We start from the raw sequence: 18,416 nt of genomic DNA, 5'->3' as shown, positions 1-18,416 counted from the left end.
AATAAGTGTCAGACATCATTCAGTAAATATTCTCAAATTTCAGTTGTTTTAAATTTTATTTATTATTACTTTTAGATTTTCTTTATTTATTTACAGATAATTTAAATGATTACAGTATGGATACAAACGTCCGATTAGAAAATTAAAATATTTCAGATTTGCACCGAATTTTATCCATAATCATTAGACTCTAGTAAAGCGATATTATTTGAGTTTCAATCTCTTCTTAAGACAACCTGAGCTTAAGTCTTAATTTCAGATATTTTCTTGAATCAAAATCGTAAACTGGATTCTGACCATCATTTGAATAAGGATGCAAGAGATAAGGTTTAGTAGAATTATGTATTCGTTCGAATCTTTGGAAGAGGTCATGAAAGTGATGCAAAAATGTTTTATTCTTAATTTTATCTTTCCTGGGACAGGTATTCTTATATAAAGTCTAAATATGGCGCACGCACAAAAATCTACATGCGTTCAAATTTAGTCATTAACAACGTTTTTATATATCTTTTCTCATGATATTGTTAGTCAAATTGGGTTTTTTTTTTCACAACAAACTTAAGAATTTAGGGCATCTATTTATGTCGTCAACTTAGTCAAGAACCGTTGTTTTTTTTTTTGTTTTTTTTTTTTTTTGCACTTTTCTCCTTCGTTTAACCCGCCCCCTCTGCGACAGTACCAGGGTGAGTTGATGAGTGTTTGGGTTAGGGTTAGGGTTGTTTGCGTCAGAGCACGCGTCTCCTCTTTCTCTCCCTCTCTCCAAGGACCGCCCATCGCGCAATGGATTCTTACATTTTGGACGGATTTCACAGCTGAGAAAAGCCGTCATGTGAGACAATGACTAGGCCATAAGGGCAATGATGTTTTGTTTGTACTTATGCAGAATACGGACAGTGCTATCGTCGGAATGTCCCGGCCTGTTTACGTAAAATGGCGAAACGACGGTGAAAATGCTGAGCCAATTTCAATTGTTTGCTATCATTGGTTTATTATATAAAAACTAAATAATTACCTTAATTTTAACAAAGAAAATAATAAAAAATGTAAAAGAAATTGTTTGCTTTCTGTTGTTTATTCCAAAAAATAAATATTCATTAAACTTACCTTACAACGAGTGTTTTCTTTTCTTTAATTGGATTTGTAATTTTATTTAAGTTTACTAAAAATTACGTCTCTAAATTTTTTTTTAGATGAGAATTGGTTATTCGTATAATTTGTATTCATCAAACTACTGTTCTCATCTTGAGTGTCATTTTACCAACGTTTTGGTTGATGTGACCTCCGACCTTCTTCAGGTGTATCTTGTCGAACTCGGGAATTTGGACGGAATTACGAATGGAACTCTTTATTTACTTTACGGAGGTAGCATGCTCTTGTTCTATCAGCCATGACTTGATAGAAGTCATAAGTAATTTGTAATTATATTTTTTGGTCGTCCACACTGAGGATTGAACCTTCAACCTTTAGGAGAATATCACTTTTACAACTAATTTTTTTTTTCAAGTACTTTAACCACTGCACCAGGGGTTCCTGTTGTTTGAGTACTTGGAAGTGGTTAGAGTATGCTATCCATGAAGTAAATAAAGGGTTCCGTTCGAAATTCCGTCCAAATTCTCGAGTTCCACAGAAACATTCCTGAGTTCGACAAGATACACCTGAAGAAGGCTGAAACGTTGTGAACATGATACTGAAGGTGAGAGCAGTAATCCGATCAATCCAAATAATACGAATTACTAAAAAATTGTCCAATAATTATTTATTGTATTTTCTTCGTAACGTAAACAGAATATTGTTTTCATTTTGCAATAAATTGTTTCATTGAATTATCTTCATAATAACAGAAATAATAAATTTTCCATTGAAAAAAATTGACCAGAGTTTGCACCAAAAATATCACGAAAATATCTTCTGGTATCTTCCGGCGTTTCACGTAAACTGTTCGGAAACTTCTTACGATAGCGCGGTTCTTATTCTGCGTAAGTACCGATGATATAGCCACGGCACTAAAACATTACTCTCATAATAACTTCAAAATTAAACAAAGTCATAACACTAATATCATTTTATTACTATGATAATAGCCAATACATATCATTAATGGATTTATGTTAGTATGATAATAGCCCATAGCATAAACAAAGTCATAACGTTTTGATACTATAATAATAAACTTAACACTAAATAAAGTTATAACACTCATACTGTTTTGTTTCTCTGATAATAGTCATAACACTAAGTATTTTAAGAAGCATGGAACTGTTATTTTTAATTTGTTATATATCTTTTTTTTATATTTCGAGGGTCCTTCCTCTTTTTCACAAAATGTAACGAAACGAATAAAAATGACAACTGTTGAAAATACTGGAAATATTTGAGATGTTTTATTATGTTGGTGCAAAAATAATGTTTTATGACGTTCGACTATGTATATATATAACGACATTATTTTTGCACCAACTTAATAAAAAAAATTCTTTTTGTCAAACGATTACGAGATTCCGCGTTAATTATAATGGCAAATACTGAACGCTATCCAAATATTTCCAGTATTCTCAACGGTTTCCATTTTGATTCATTTCGTAATATTTTTTGACAAAGGGCAGAGCACCGCTCGAAATATCAAAATAAAATATAACAAACGAAAAAAAATAGCATCGTTTTTATGCTTTTAACACCGCTTATAATCCTGAATGTATTTCTCTAATAGAATTCGTGGAATAACATGGTGGCTTCCTTCAGTCTTGACAGACTATGGATACCTACTATAAGGGTGCATGCGCATGGAATTTTTGTGGCAAAAGTTGCGCAATCTACAACCACACCTCTCCTGGGATCGGCGTTGTTGAATACCAGTGGCAAGTGGAGGTTCAGGGCGACTGGAAACAATGCCGAGATAAACGGAGAACACAGACAGCACCTAGCTTTCCAAAATGGTCACCCAGGCTCAACGTTGCTTAACTTCTGTGATCTGATGGGAACCGGTGTGTCAACGTGATTATGTCGTATGTAATATACGAAAAACATATGAATAACATACAAACCTACGCACACATACAGACACGTGTGTGTGTGTGTGTAGATAGATAGATAGATAGATAGATAGATAGATAGATAGATAGATAGATAGATAAGGCCATTGCGGTTCCAGGAAGAATGCGGGAAGTTACGCTCTGCAGAATGGGAGACATAAAATAAATATTATTATCTGACTGGAATAATTCGGTTCAACAACTGCCTTCTTAGCAACAGATTTAAGGAAGATAACAGGGAGGCCAGTGGAAGAGAAAAACGATTGCCCCCGGTTTTAACTATTATTCCGTGTGATTCTAAAGAGACGAATGCAAGGAAACAAAGCAAAGATGTTTCCCTTAGTATACAGAAAATGAGAAAGACTGGGTTCAGCAGACCAGATTGGTTAACACACAACTCCCTCCTCTTCTCTAACAGTTGGTCCTGCTGCCAGACTTCATGTTATCCTTGGCATCTACACTGCACATGTTAAATAACCTCTGTCTCCATTATCTGACGTCAACTTTGAGGTAAGCAACTGTGACTCGATTTCCCAGTCACTGTTTCCTAGGATGATACCATTCTTCTACTGGTCGTTTTTTTCCAGCCTATTCACGTTAAACGTCGTTGATCTTGGTCAATATTAATATGAGTGAGCATTTGTGAATACCAAGTGCTGTATGTGCTCTCTGCTTACCTCGGCATTGTTTTCAGTCATCCTGGACTTCTTTTTACAACGGAATCAAGCAGTACCGACTCAATAGAAGCATAGTAAGAGATTGCACAACCTTTGCTTCACAATTCACTTCGAGTTATCCACCATCGCTTCAGATATGATCAGATAGTCCTCGTCATCCCGACGGGCGAATATCCAATTTATGTCATGGACAATAGATGTTTTCAAAATATTTTTAGTTCCCTTGTTCTTTTTTAACTCTATATCTGTCTACGGAGGAAGATCTGGATTCAAAATCCGCATCCTGACCCATAACGTTAAAAAAGGGGGGAAAACGGCAAAGGAAGATAGTGCAAGGAGAGAACGAACTTTCTCTGCGATGAAAGCTACGTTGTTGGTGGCTTTTACGCGAGTCTCGTCGCCAAAATGTTTAAGAAAACGGAGATAAGCTTTTTACTTTTCTCTTCATTTTCCCTAGTCTGAAGGGCTCGCTCAGTGGACCCCCCCCCCCTAAGGGATCGACAATTCCTTTCGCAGGACAACTTTCCTCGCTACATTTATTTTCGTTGTACGCTTCAGTTATTATCTGCTGTTTCGGGCATCTGTTGGAGGTCTTGGCGAGTGTACGTTAGCATGCATTATATATATATATATATATATATATATATATATATATATATATATATATATATAGAGAGAGAGAGAGAGAGAGAGAGAGAGAGAGGGGGGGGATAGATAAGTTGATATAGATGGCGACAATGTGGTTCGAGAAAGAAATTGCACTCAAAGTAGAATGCGGTAAGGGACGCTCTGCAGAGTCTGAGAAATAAGATAAATATTCTTGTCTGACTGGGATAATTCGGCTGAACAACTGTCTCCTTAACATCAGGGAGCTTAGCGAATTTTGCATCATATTCGGCTTCAGTATCTGTTCCCCCCCCCCCTTTTCTTTTTACTCACCCCCCCCCCCAGATGCTCCACATGGCCAGATTGCCCGGATAATATTTCAAAGAAATCCTGCCACAATGTCTACAGATATTTAACCGATTTTGCAATTATTTGAAAACAAAGTACCCGATCTTTTTCTTGAATCTCTTGTCTTTTTTTTTTTATAAGGAGTCACCACTTATCAAGGCCTGGAAGACACTCGAGGATAAGGGTTAATGAGTGTACAGTGGTCAAGGTAAACATGGCGTAATCATCGTTAGTAGTGGAAATTTGTCAATTTGGATTACTTCAGGGGATGACTCATCAATAATTTGTTTACGTTGGACTTGAAGACAACGACATTGCAGCCAGTTGGAAAGAAGGAAAGCAGAACAGAGTTGTCTGGGAGCAAAGTGCAGTATCTGTTCTGGTGGTAGACTTCATCTTTTTTCACTAGACGAGGTGCCTCCCACAGCTTAATAGAGTCTCATCTACCCTGAGGGAAGGATACACCGCGCCAGTTTCTCAACCTGGCATTTTCCCTCGCGTTACATATAGCACCTAACCTTCCCAACTGGTCACCCATTTGGTACTGGCCAAGCTCAACGTTGCTTAAATTCGGTGATCTGGCGAGAACCGGTGTGTCAACGTGATTGTGCCGTATATATAATTTTCGTTACATATTTGTAACAAAGTAACAGTACGCATATATATATATGCGTACTGTAACTTTGTTACAGATGTGTAACGAAACAAGAACCCCAAGAGAACAACAGAGATGAGTGTATGACAATTACGTTACAAGACTAAAACGTGTAATCAGAATGGAAAAAAAAACTTTTTTATTTTACTGAGGCAGATGACTGAATCAGTAACCATGGTGACAGGGAAGAGGATTGAAAGATGTGTATGTCAGCGTAGGCTGATGAGAAATGAGGGTGCTAAGTTGTTAGTTTAATTACCTACAAAAATAAATCTCAAATATTAAATTCAAAATAGCTTTGGCTAGAGAAAGATTTCTAAAGCAATTACTAGTGCTTGGACAGTTAAGCGGAATCAGAAATCGTAAAAAAAAAAAAAAAAAAAAATGCATGCGACCGGGGACCACTTGTAAATTTGATACTCCCTAGAAACTTCCTCCTTTAGAAGAAACCGATTCAACCCGCTTCAGGTGAATTTTGCTGGAATGACTGAAATCGGAAAAGTTGGAACTTTTTTGACCTCGGAATCGATATCAGTACCGGAATCGGAAAAATCCTAAATATTTTCCGATAGCAAAAAAAGCAATTCCTTTTATCGATTTTTTTTTTTTTTTTTTTTACTTAATTTTCTATTGCCGATATTAATGAATCTTGAAAGGAGATGCGGGGCAGATTCGTCAACAGCTGAGTCGCAGCGGGATCAATTTGAACGATATAAAAGGCTTTTATTAATTAATGTACAACAAATTACGGCACGACAAATGTATGGCAACTGCCCCTGCTGGTTCTTTATTCGTGTGATGGTTTGGCACAACATTTGAGTAACCTGGGATTCTTATGTCAAGAATAATAAGAAGTAGCCGATTTTAATTTAGACGGACTGATACAATGTTTTGTTTCTGCTAAAATTCTTTGCAAAAATCAGCAAGATTATTTTTTCATGAACTAACGAGCCGAGCTTTGGGTGACTTTTATACTATAGGGTCACCGCTTATCAAGACCCGGAGCACCTCAAGAATAAGGGTCCATGAATGTCAGATTAGACAACACCGTGATGGTCGGTAATGGATATAAATTAATTAATTAAGTGGACGATTTAACAAGAACTTGTTTATGTTGGGCTTGAAAACGGCCATGTTATAGTCAGCGTGGAAGTAGCTTCCCGGTATTGTGTTGTACGGAAAAGAAGTTCTGGCAAAAAAAAAAAAGGTTTGCTTGTTGATATATTTATTTTCATTGTTTTTTGGTTTTTTTTGTAAACATAAGAAAAAAAAAACACTTTAAAAAACATTTACGTCCTTAAAAACATTTTTTATGTTTGATGCCGATATTTTTTTTTTAATTTTTCTCTAAATCTGAAAAGAATTTGTTTCTTTTTACAAATATTTTTAGCAAAAAAAAAAAGAAAAGAAAAGACAATTTGTCGTGCCTTAATCTGCTGTGGCTAAATATTACACGAATAAATAATGAACAGATGCAATTGCCATGCTCTGTCTTACATTTGTTCTGCCTTAATTACCGTACATAAATAGTAAAATGCTCAAGTCGTCGTAATTTATGCATAAAATAAGCCATAATACGTTAACTAAACGATAAGTATTGACCTTGAATAATGATTTGCATTAAAATAAATGCAGCTGATCTTTATAAGAGAATTTGTATACCAGTATTTGACTGTAATGACTTTTGCAGTCAACCCCGAATCTCAGGTTTCAATTAGCAGGTTTTTGTAGGCGTCAACTTTGAAGCAATAAGAAGAAAATTACGACCAAATTAACATCTAAGTCAACATTCTAGACGGAGGTATAACTGAAAATCAAGGTCTCATCTACGACATGAAATGAGACTGGAATTTTAGGAAGGTCTTCACTATTTCAGTAATCAGATAAGCAACCGAGCCTATGAAATATTCAAAAACTATCTGCCGTATACACTCGGTGAATCCAGGACAAGAGAGATTTAACCAATTGTGTTTAATGGAACGTTTAGAATCCTAAAATGATCTCTCGGTTGGAGTTTGAATGGCGGGAAAATGTCAGGCATCCGATAGAATGCCTTATTCCCAGCAAAATAGAAAAATAAATAAAATATAAATAATGAAAAAAAAATTCCTAGAGTTTTTTTTCTATTTCTAGAGTTTTCTATTTTGGGAAGTCAAGTTTTCGTCACATTAAAAACTGACCTTGTGTCTAACTTTGCTATCGCGGGAAGACAAATGAATAAGACGGGAGTGGTACCATTAAAACGAGCAACTTTTTATGCTTCAGACTTTACTTTTCCACATAGTCACTACCATACTCAATACACTTTTACCTGGGATTCAATAACGCATCTCCGCTTCTGACGTATGTTCATGACAGGAGCTGATTTCTTAGAGTATAACACCGTCAATATCCGCAACAGAAAGATAAAAGATTTCAGGTAATAAATGCGTAAGTTTAGTCGTCACAATAATGCAATTTGTTAATCCCCTCTGATCTATTCGGGCGTAATAAAAATAGGAGGCCTCACTTTTGAAACGCCCCTCGTAGGTATACATATAAATACATATACATATGCGTAGATCATGAGGTTAAGATTACATGATCACTATCCATCTGAAATGATATTTACAGTCCATATAAATATTAATTTCAACTGTATTCTCGCCACGGTTAACGTTTGCCGAGCGGTTTGTTCTTTGCTAACGGAATCAGAGATGGCTTCGTGGCCGGGTTCAAATCTCCCGATCTGCGCTAAGCGTGACTCCCTGCACTGCTGATTCTTGAAAAGATGAAACACTAGTGTCTGTAGGTATTAAAATTAATTATATACATCCAGGCTTGAGATGTTCAAAAGTAGGGACTAATGAATAAAACGACGTTGCTACAGAGTGCTCAATAACAAGAGCAAAATATTTTTATTATTCATTCGAAAGTAAACAGTTACATTAGTCGCTACAAACAGCCATCTGTTTCAGTCAATGAAACTTCGTCAGGCGACCCTGAACAATTCGAAGCTATCCTATAATATCATTAAACCATATCTCACACAAGACATGGTAAAATAATTCTCCTTTAAAATTAAAAAAGTTTTAAAACTTTGTCAATTTTAAATGTTTTCTTGCCTTATGAGGTCAATAATGATCGAAACGATCTGCACATCATGGCAAGATATGCCTATATTTACATAAAGAAAATTAAAAAATGATAATTTGTTCTCTTTGATTGAGCACTATCAACGACCTTTGTTGGAATTCAATGCTTTTAATGTTTGGAATACTTTTCAACCTTGAATATATATATATATATATATATATATATATATATATATATATATATATATATATATATATATATATATATATCCTTTAGAATAGTTTTTATTTAACAATCAGTTGTTATGGAAACTGACTTTAGCAAATAGGGTGCCTACCTTTATAAGTATTTGCTAATATTTTCTCTCCTCTGATGAGATGGTAGACATCGAAACCCTATAGGTTAAGGAGATTAACTTTCTAAAGTATTATTTGTCTTGCTTAGAATAATAAAAATTCTTTGATATGAAACTCAACCACTTCATTTCATTTCAATGAGAGTTTTTGGAAATTCATTGAATCACAATTTAAATAAATATATATATATATATATATATATATATATATATATATATATATATATATATATATATAGCGTGTCAGAGGGGCGATTAAAAAATCCAATAAAGTGCTCGATCGTGGATGTGAGAGCAGAAGATACAATATTTATTACGACATTATATATACATATTTCAAGGCCGTACATTGATTCAGCGCAATGAAACCACTGGTACGACCTTGGAATATGTATATATATATATATATATATATATATATATATATATATATATATAATATCATATCATATCATATCATATAATATCTCTAAAGTGTTTTAGAAGGTAAATGATCAGAACTTACCCCTGAAAATAGATTACCTAAAATAATTAATAAGAATACAATTGAATTTTATTTCTCAACCACTGCCATTAATAGGTTATAGCAATGGTAAAATAAACAAAATAGTGAACAATAAAATTGATTTAATTCGGAGAGAAAATGTAACTGTAGAATATCTAACGAATGTCCATTAGAGGGTAATTGCTTATTTTTTGAAATTGTATACAAATGTGAAGTTAAAGTGGATAAGATATACCTATGGGAAACTGAATGTGTTTTTAGGGACAGATACCGAAACAATGTTGCATCATTTAAAATTGGACAAGAGAATTAACCAAATCGGGAAGAGGATAATGATAGGGCAAAAAATAATTATTAAAAATAAGGAGAGAAATACAACTACTGCATTAGGTGATTGGGTAACGGATCTACATAAGAATAGAAAAGAATTTTAATTAAAATTGTCAATAATAGGTAAAGCTAGAATGTATGAACCTATTAAATCAAAAAGATGCAAAAAGGTGTTTACGTGAGGCATACCATAAAGTGAATTCTAAAGAGGAAAATTTAAGCAAAAAGTTAGATGTTATACAAAACTGTCTTCATAGAAATAAATTCCTGTTATAACACCTAAAACCTTATTGAAATAATGTTTAAAAAAGAAAAATTTACAGAATATGTTTAGGGTTAAATGGTACTATGGAAGCAAGATGTTGAATTTAATGCTAAGATTTTAAAATGAGCCAATAAATAAATAATTAGATCATCAACTTAACACATAGAAACTAAAATAATTATTTAAATAAAAAAATTTGAAAACCTAAAAATGTTGAGAATTGATAAAATCATTTTTTTTTATTTTTATTTATTTATTTGTTTGGTGTTGTCATTAAATTCCGAATTTTCGCCAATAACATGGTTTTATCAAGGAGATCAGTCCAATTGAGTTTTTTTTCTTCTTCATAATGATGTAATGAGGAGTCGTAGCCTCCCGAAAAGAAAATATGTCCTATTTCGGTACATGTTCAAACCCGTGTGCTGTCGCTCGGTTTAGGCGCGAGATTAAAGCAATGTAAAGTCACACACTTTAGAAAATATTTTTGTAATGAATTTAAATGAGAAAATTTGAAAATGTTGAGAAATGATAAAAGCATTTTTTAATTTAATTTTTTTGTTATTAAATTCCGAGGGGAATGCCCTTTTATCTACTCTGCAACCTCTCTTCCACAGAAGAGACGTTGCGAGCCTGTCCTTGTTTTATCGTTATTTCCATGGCAGATGCTCGTCTGAACTCCAATCTCTGGTCCCCCCTCGCCAATCTTTCACGAAAAACACCCGTCTAGCTGAATCCACTGTGAACAATTTCCCCCACTCTATATCTGTGCCTAAATCAAAACACGGATTCCATGAACAAAGCTTCTTTCTTAGAACTGCACGCCTGTGGAACTCTGTTCCGTCTGCCTGCTTCCCTCTGGACTACAACTTGGATGTCTTCAAGTCCAATGTTAACAAAGTCTCAAGTAAACATTTCAGCAAATCTCCTCACTAACGTAATGTACTTGCAATATCCGTTATCCCTGAGTGGCTTCCGGGCCTTGATAAGTGGTGATCACTGTGTAAAAAAAAAAAATATATACATACATATATATGTTATATATATACATATATATATATGTTATATATATACATATATGTTATATATATATATGTGTATCTGAATGAGTTGTAGTAAGAACTCATGTGTTTATGTAGTACGTCTTACACGTGTTTCGGTGAATAGCAGTTCACCAAACAACTTATCACAGACACATATGGGTCTTTCGAATATATATATATATATATATATGTATATATATGTATATATATATGTATATATATATATCTATATATATATATATATCTATATATATATATATATCTATATATATATATATATCTATATATATATATATCTATATATATATATCTATATATATATATATATATATATCTATATATATAAATATATATATCTATATATATATATATATATATATATATATCTATATATATATATATATATCTATATATATATATATATATCTATATATATATATATATATATATATATATAAATATATATATATCTATATATATATATATATATATATCTATATATATATATATATATATATCTATATATATATATATATATATATATATATATCTATATATATATATATATATATATATATATATATATATATATATTCGAAAGACCCATATGTGTCTGTGATAAGTTGTTTGGTGAACTGCTATTCACCGAAACACGTGTAAGACGTACTACATAAACACATGAGTAAAATATTATGACTGCGAATTAGATAAATCTTTTTGTTATGATACGAATGATAACTAACGATATATATATATATATATATATATATATATATATATATATATATATATATATATATATATATGTGTGTGTGTGTGTGTGTGTGTGTGTGTGTGTACGCAACGAGTGGGCATCATTCAAGGTGCTTACAACATTTATATAAAATAAATAAACAATACACCAAGGCAAGCACTAAAAATTAGACAGGCTAAAGGGTTGCCCAGGGCGACAATATCTAGGTAACAAAACAGATACTGACAACACTTTAATAAAATAGAACAATGTTCATCAAAAACAAAATGTCTACAAGAAAAATAATCTTTTATCATTAGGACTATGACAACAGCATATTCTTTTCATTGTTTTGACTCTCGAGTATATATCGGACACGGTTAGATACAAGTAATCAACCGAGAACCACATCACTCTACATAAAAGCATAAAAGATATCGATGAATATATAGCTGAGAATAAAATTAAGGAAAATAATATGCTGTTGTCAAAGCCCTATTAATCATATAAACTGCTAGCAGGGTAACCGGGCGTCGCTTGAGATAATAATTCCAGTAAATTCCGATTCCAGAAGCAATGTTTCTTAGAATTGCTGTTTTCTAGGTTAGTAAATTCCATCTGACACTTAATGTTATTTTGTTCCTATGAAAAGGGAGCGAGGATATCACTCTCACGCTAAAAAGTACTCTTACTACAACTCATTCAGATCGTATAAATATCTAAAAAAAAAAAAAAACTTATGTCTTATCATGTATTGTTTAAATTTTTAGTGTCCCACTACCAGTACATATATATCAGTATATAGATATTAATAAAAAAAAGGATGATTTTCTGAAAACTGAACAACACAATGGTTCACTTGATGATCTCCATCATATAATAAGTGTCTACACAAACATGAACGAATAAAATGGTTAATGTTATTATCATTAAATGCGAAGAATATTATATAAGGAGAGTAATTCTCCCTTTCTTTATTTTATTCTTTTAGTCCTCACATTCCAATATCAATGTTTCTCAAAAAGGGGAAAGAATTGCTGTTTTCTGGGTTGTTTATATTCTATCTCATACCGTTGGCATGTTTTTGATCATGAAGAACCATTTTTTATCACCATCATTTTGTTATTCATCAAGTGGTTTCATGCTTTGTCTGGTGCGATTTCCATAAAAAATATAAGAGTCTTAAATGATTAGGCGAGATAATCATGATTATTTTCCACTTCTTCTGGTTTGGATAATAAATCAGTAGTTTAAAAAAAAAAGTGGAATCCCGAAGTTTGCTGCGGCTTGACACTGATAAAGTCCGCCTTCCGAATGACATTATATTGCTCGTCTTGGACTCTGAGAATTTTAATGCCTAATTGGTTTGTGTCATGCATAATTGGTGACGAATGATGGGTATTTTTATACTTGAAACGCAAAAGATCTCATGCAGTATTACGTAAATATGGGTGTTTTATATTACTGCAACGTTATACATCACCGAATGTTGGCTGTCAACGGGGAAAGCAGAAATCAAAGTATGTATGAATTATTTTTGATCGGATATCTATTTTTTTTTTTTTTCATATCTCTCTAAATATTCGAAATGGTTTTCTTTTTGTAGTTATCGAACAATGAATCTGTTAGATTAGTTCTTTTCTTTCTCTTTGAAAATTTTTTTAGATGAAGATTGATAATTTGGATTATTTGAATTTTTCTGACTACTGTTCTCATCTTGGTTTTGATTGGTTGTTTTGTTTTACGGCATATCAACCCTTTTCAGGTTATTTAATACCGAATCTGGTGATTTTGAAGAACGATTTTTTAACATAGTATATTTGTTTTTTAAGTCGTATTCTATTTAACCCATAGTTGGGACCCTAACAGATGCTACCACTCCGGGTCACAGTGGACCTGGGAGCAATGGCAATTAAAGGGTGGCTCCACACTCCCTAAGGCCTGCAAGCTGGGGCCCTCACCATCGGATATAGTTTAAGGTCATATCCAAGACCTGTTCTCATCTTGAATGTTATTCTCAAAACGGTTCGGTCGATGTAACCTTCTAGCTTTTTCGGTGTATCAAGTCGAACTCGAGAATCCGTATGAAATTTCAATCGAATCCTTTATTAAATCCACGGAAGTAGCTTTCTCTGGTTTCATCAGCCATGTCCGGATGGAAGTATTCAGTAATTCGCAAGTGTATTTTTAGTATCGCCTGCACTGGGGATTGGAACTTCAACATTCAGAAGAGTGTCACTTTCAACTGAATTTTAATTTATACTTTATCTGTTACGCCATAGACTCTTGAAGACTTGTGGATTAAGTAAAAGGTTCAGTTCGAAAGTTCCTAAAGATTTCCGAGTTCGATACAAAGATTTCCGACTAGATAAACCTTAAGAAGTCGGAAGTTACATCGGCCCAAACGTTGCAAGAATAACACCGACGATGGGAACAGTAGACTGAAGACCCAAATAATAGTTTGTTTGTTTGTTTTTTTTAATAAAATAATATACGCATCAAGTGCGCTTGAAAGGCAAATCGCAACGTAATATCAGGAAATAAACAAATATTTTACTTGTTTGAAATTTATAACAAATATATTTCGGAGTTATACTCCATCCTCAGTATGTTGTTTTTTCTTCTTCTTCCTTGCCATGTTGTAAAGTTGGAACAAGAAAAGTCTGTTTTTAAAGAGCCGCGCCTTGTATCTAAGCGGTTGAATTTTGAATTGTTGGAATAGTGTGTAGGTGACGCGAGAATAACGTCAAGGGTGTGAGTTCTATATAGAAACACTGATTTGATTTGAATAAAATAAAATACGCATCAAGTGCGCTTGAAACCAAATCACAACGACGCACCGTTCCAACATTTCAAAATACAACCGCTCAGATACAACGCGCGGCTCTTTAAAAAAAGACTTTTCTTTCTCCAACTTGACAACACGGCAAGGGAGAAGAAGAAGAAGAAGAAGAAGAAGAAGAAGGGAAACAACACACTGAAGATTGAGTATCGCTCCGAAATATATTGGTTATAAATTAACAAGTAAAATATTTGTTTATTTTAAATAATACGTTGTGATTTGGTTTCAAGCGCACTTGGTGCGTATTTGATTTTGTTCAAATCAAATCAATATTTCTATATGGAAGTCACACCTTTTACATTAGTTTTTTTTTTTTTGTTTTTTTACATAAACTATGTTTATATACACTATGGAAATATATTGCTGTATGGAGCAGGTATGCGGTCTTGCATGGGTTATGATAGACGAGAACAAACAGGCAAATGACCTAAACAACATTCTCACGTATCAGTAACGTATACCTAGTTATGTAAGCAGTCGGGGTAATCGTGTCTCGTTGTTGAACATATAATGTATTCAAAAAAATTTCTTTATCCTAAAAAAAAAAAACAAAGAAAGATTGCCCATTGTTTCGCAACATTTACTTTGTAAAGTTGTTCCTTTTTCTGTTTAGAAAATTAACTGTAAATAATCCGATTTTTTTTTTATCTATGAATTCAAACAAACTTAGAAGTTGATACGGAATGTTGGAGACGGTGACGACAAGTCATTTCTTATATTAGGTCCATTTTGCAATTGATAAAAATGCAAGGTGAGCCTTGCTGTGACATTTTTTTGTTATGTTCAGTCTTTGCTAAAGCCGAAACAATGGCGGCGTACTCGTTAATCTCTCATTAAGTCAACCAATAATGTGCTAGAATTTATAGTTTATTAAGAACGGCAAAAACAAATATTTTACTATCTCTTATTTACACACACACACACACATAAATATATATATATATATATATATATATATATATATACTAGCAAAAGTACCTGTCGTTGACTGAGTTCAAAAACAGCCTATAGAAAATGGACTGATTTATGAAAGTATGATAGGTTATGAAAAGGAAGAGTTGTAAAGAGATAGCTGCGAATTCGGGGGTATCAAAACCAAAGCAAATATGATGAAAGTAAAAATAAAATAGATAAACCCCATAATTTATTATACCATGCCTGTTCACACTGAAACACTTATCACAATATTCAGTGGATCTATATTAAAAGACCTTGTTAAACTGTGTGACTTATATCCATTCTATGGAAGTCAGGCGCGAACAAACACCCCATACTTTTATGATACCATATTTCTTCAAACTGAAACATAATTATCAAAGTATACTTACGCAGATAGATATGAAAAGTCTTTATTAAAGAGTATGCCTATTTCCATTCTATGGAGGCCAGGCGCGAACGCAGACCCCACAATTTTATTATACCATCCCTATTTAAGTTAAAACATATTTATCAAAGTAGTATTATGTACATCGATATCAAAAACACTTGTAAACTTTTTTTTTCAATTTTTCAATTTTTTATTTCCATACTTTGTGAACCAGGCGCGTACGCAGACCCCACAATTTTAATGAATCATCATTATGCCAGATCAAACATACCCATTTCTGCGTCTCGATACATCTTCTATCATTATATGTGATCAGTTTTCTATCAGTCAACCATATAGGAGCCTATTCGTGACCGGACACACACACAGACGTTCGGCTTTATATATATATATATATATATATATATATATATATATATATATGATTAGTTTTTTTTGGAAAAAGAATTCTAGCAGAGTGCTCAATTAAAAGGAAAATCCAAATTTTAAGAGCGTACTTATATTTTGAGACGAATATTGGCTGAAGAGAGCTTGATAAGGATACCTTAAACGGGCCTTATTATCGGGCTTGAAACCGACGGTACCAATGATCTGTCTCAACTAACAACTTTCTGTACACAATATATATATATATATATATATATATATATATATATATATATATATATATAGCTTCCTTCAGTCTTGAAAGACTATGTAAACCCACTAGAAGGGTGTCTGCGCATGGAATTTTTGTGGAAAGAGTTGCGCAAATCCAACTACACCAATCCTGAGTCAGTGTTGTTAAACATCATTAACAAGTGGAGGTTCAAGATGACTGGAAATAATGTCAAGATAAACGGAGAGCATATACAGCGCCTAGATTTTCCAAATGGTCACCTATCTGATACTAGTCAGGGTCAACTTTGCTTTACTTCGGTGATCTGGCGAGAACCGGTGTGTCAACGTGATTATGCCGTACTACATAACATACATCTACATACATTTATGTAGATACGTACATACACACACACATAACATCACACCATATACAGTACTGTTTCGCTGTATTACAGCTTATCAGTGCGGCTAGACCAGCAACTATCTCAAGCCAGGATTAAAACTCGACTATATGCATATATGTATATAATTATTCCAGGTTAATATTTTCCAAAGATGAAGCAACCAATAAAGAGGTTCATACAAGAGAGCTCAATACTGAAATAGGGCAAAATACACTTGTTTTTTCTGTTTTGTTTTATATAAGCTTTTATATACCGCTATACATTCATGAGCATGTTTCGGTCAGACAGTTACACGTAACTAAAGACCTCTTCAGGGAATTTATTCAGCATACTATTCAGTTCTTTCCCCATATCCACATTTCCGTATATTTTACAGAACTGTTTCGTTACGTAGAAACAATCATTATTAGCATGTAAATACTGAATATTTTCTAACGTATACTCATCAGAAAATCAGAAAATTTAATTTAAAAAGAAATTAGTCATGGCTATATAAAGTCAATCTATAAGAAGAAACAATATCGTATGTGTTGTTTTTTTTCCAGCCATCTTGGAGTTTTTAAGGCCATTGTTGAATCTGGCTGGTTCAGTCGCTCGACAGCTTGAACGCTGACATAACATACACAACATGTAACAACTAACACTGAACATAAGCTGGTGGGCACACAATCACGAAATGCCTATACGGTCATTTTTTTTCCGATATCGCTAAGATAGAGACTGCTTCGTCTTGCTAGAAGAAGAAAGTCAGAACTTTTGAGTAACCTTCCTATAGAATACATGATAAAATGATACAATTTTCGCCCTAGAAAAGGTGACATAATTCCATTTCCGTTTGATGAAAACCGGTTTTCTTCTCTCTTTTCTTTTTGTTGCAGACCATCTACTAGTTGACCAGTTGTGTACAAATCCCAAGAGTGATAGGAACCTTCTAACATGTCTGAAAGTGATACAATGTTCAACGAGCGAGAGCAGAGACCATGCTCTCTATCGATCCAAGTTATGACAACAGGACCATTGCCAATACCATCATAATAAATCGCTGGATTGACACGATTAACATGCATGTGCCCAGGTGGATGTAAAAAAATCCGGCTACGGTTATGGTCTTTGGTGTGGTTTTAAGTGAGGGTCACATCATACCACCTCACATCTTCGAAGTTGGCTTGAAAGTCAACACCAAAGTGTGCCTGGATATGCTGATGAGTGTGGTGATCCTCTGACGCGATCAGGTGGCCGCTGGCAGACCCTGGGTGTGGCAGGAGGACTCTGCACCGGTTTACGTCCAAAGAGACCCAGGCTTGGCTTAAGAAGGAATGCTACGATTATGTACCTTTCTCTCAATGACTAGTCCCCCCCAACCTGAACCCGCTGGGCTACTTCGTTTAGTCATACGTCGAGAACATCACCAACATGACCTCCCACACCAAAGCCAGCCTGAACACAGAGTATCCGCCGAGTATTCGCTGAGTTCCCGCGAGCGTTTGTGGAATATGCCATGCTCCCAAGTTCCGGACACGTATTGAGGCGATTATTGAGGTTGAAGGCGGTTATATTAAATAGATGTAAGCTCTACTATATAATCAAGTTACCTGAATTGATTTTTTGTTAATAATAGTCTTTAA

At 33.8% G+C, this 18,416-nt stretch overlaps 1 protein-coding gene and 1 long non-coding RNA gene across 3 annotated transcripts in view; both read right to left on the bottom strand.

The window, feature by feature from the left end:
- The window catches only part of LOC145259207 (neuronal membrane glycoprotein M6-a-like), a 1,045,587-nt gene that overhangs the window by 806,167 nt on the left and 221,004 nt on the right, over positions 1-18,416 (bottom strand). The window lies entirely within an intron of this gene.
- Positions 17,653-18,416, bottom strand: part of LOC145259208 (uncharacterized) — a 101,768-nt gene continuing 101,004 nt past the window's right edge. Inside the window, exon 2 of the long non-coding RNA XR_013864140.1 lies at positions 17,653-18,416. This exon is cut by the window's right edge and continues 433 nt beyond it. This is a non-coding gene — a long non-coding RNA (uncharacterized LOC145259208).

The sequence above is a fragment of the Euprymna scolopes genome, chromosome 34, assembly GCF_053919585.1.
Source record: "Euprymna scolopes isolate OS-2025 chromosome 34, ASM5391958v1, whole genome shotgun sequence".
Lineage (NCBI taxonomy): Eukaryota > Metazoa > Mollusca > Cephalopoda > Sepiida > Sepiolidae > Euprymna > Euprymna scolopes.
The sequence above is the reverse complement of the archived record's forward strand: the minus strand, read 5'-3'. Positions and strand labels throughout refer to the sequence as shown.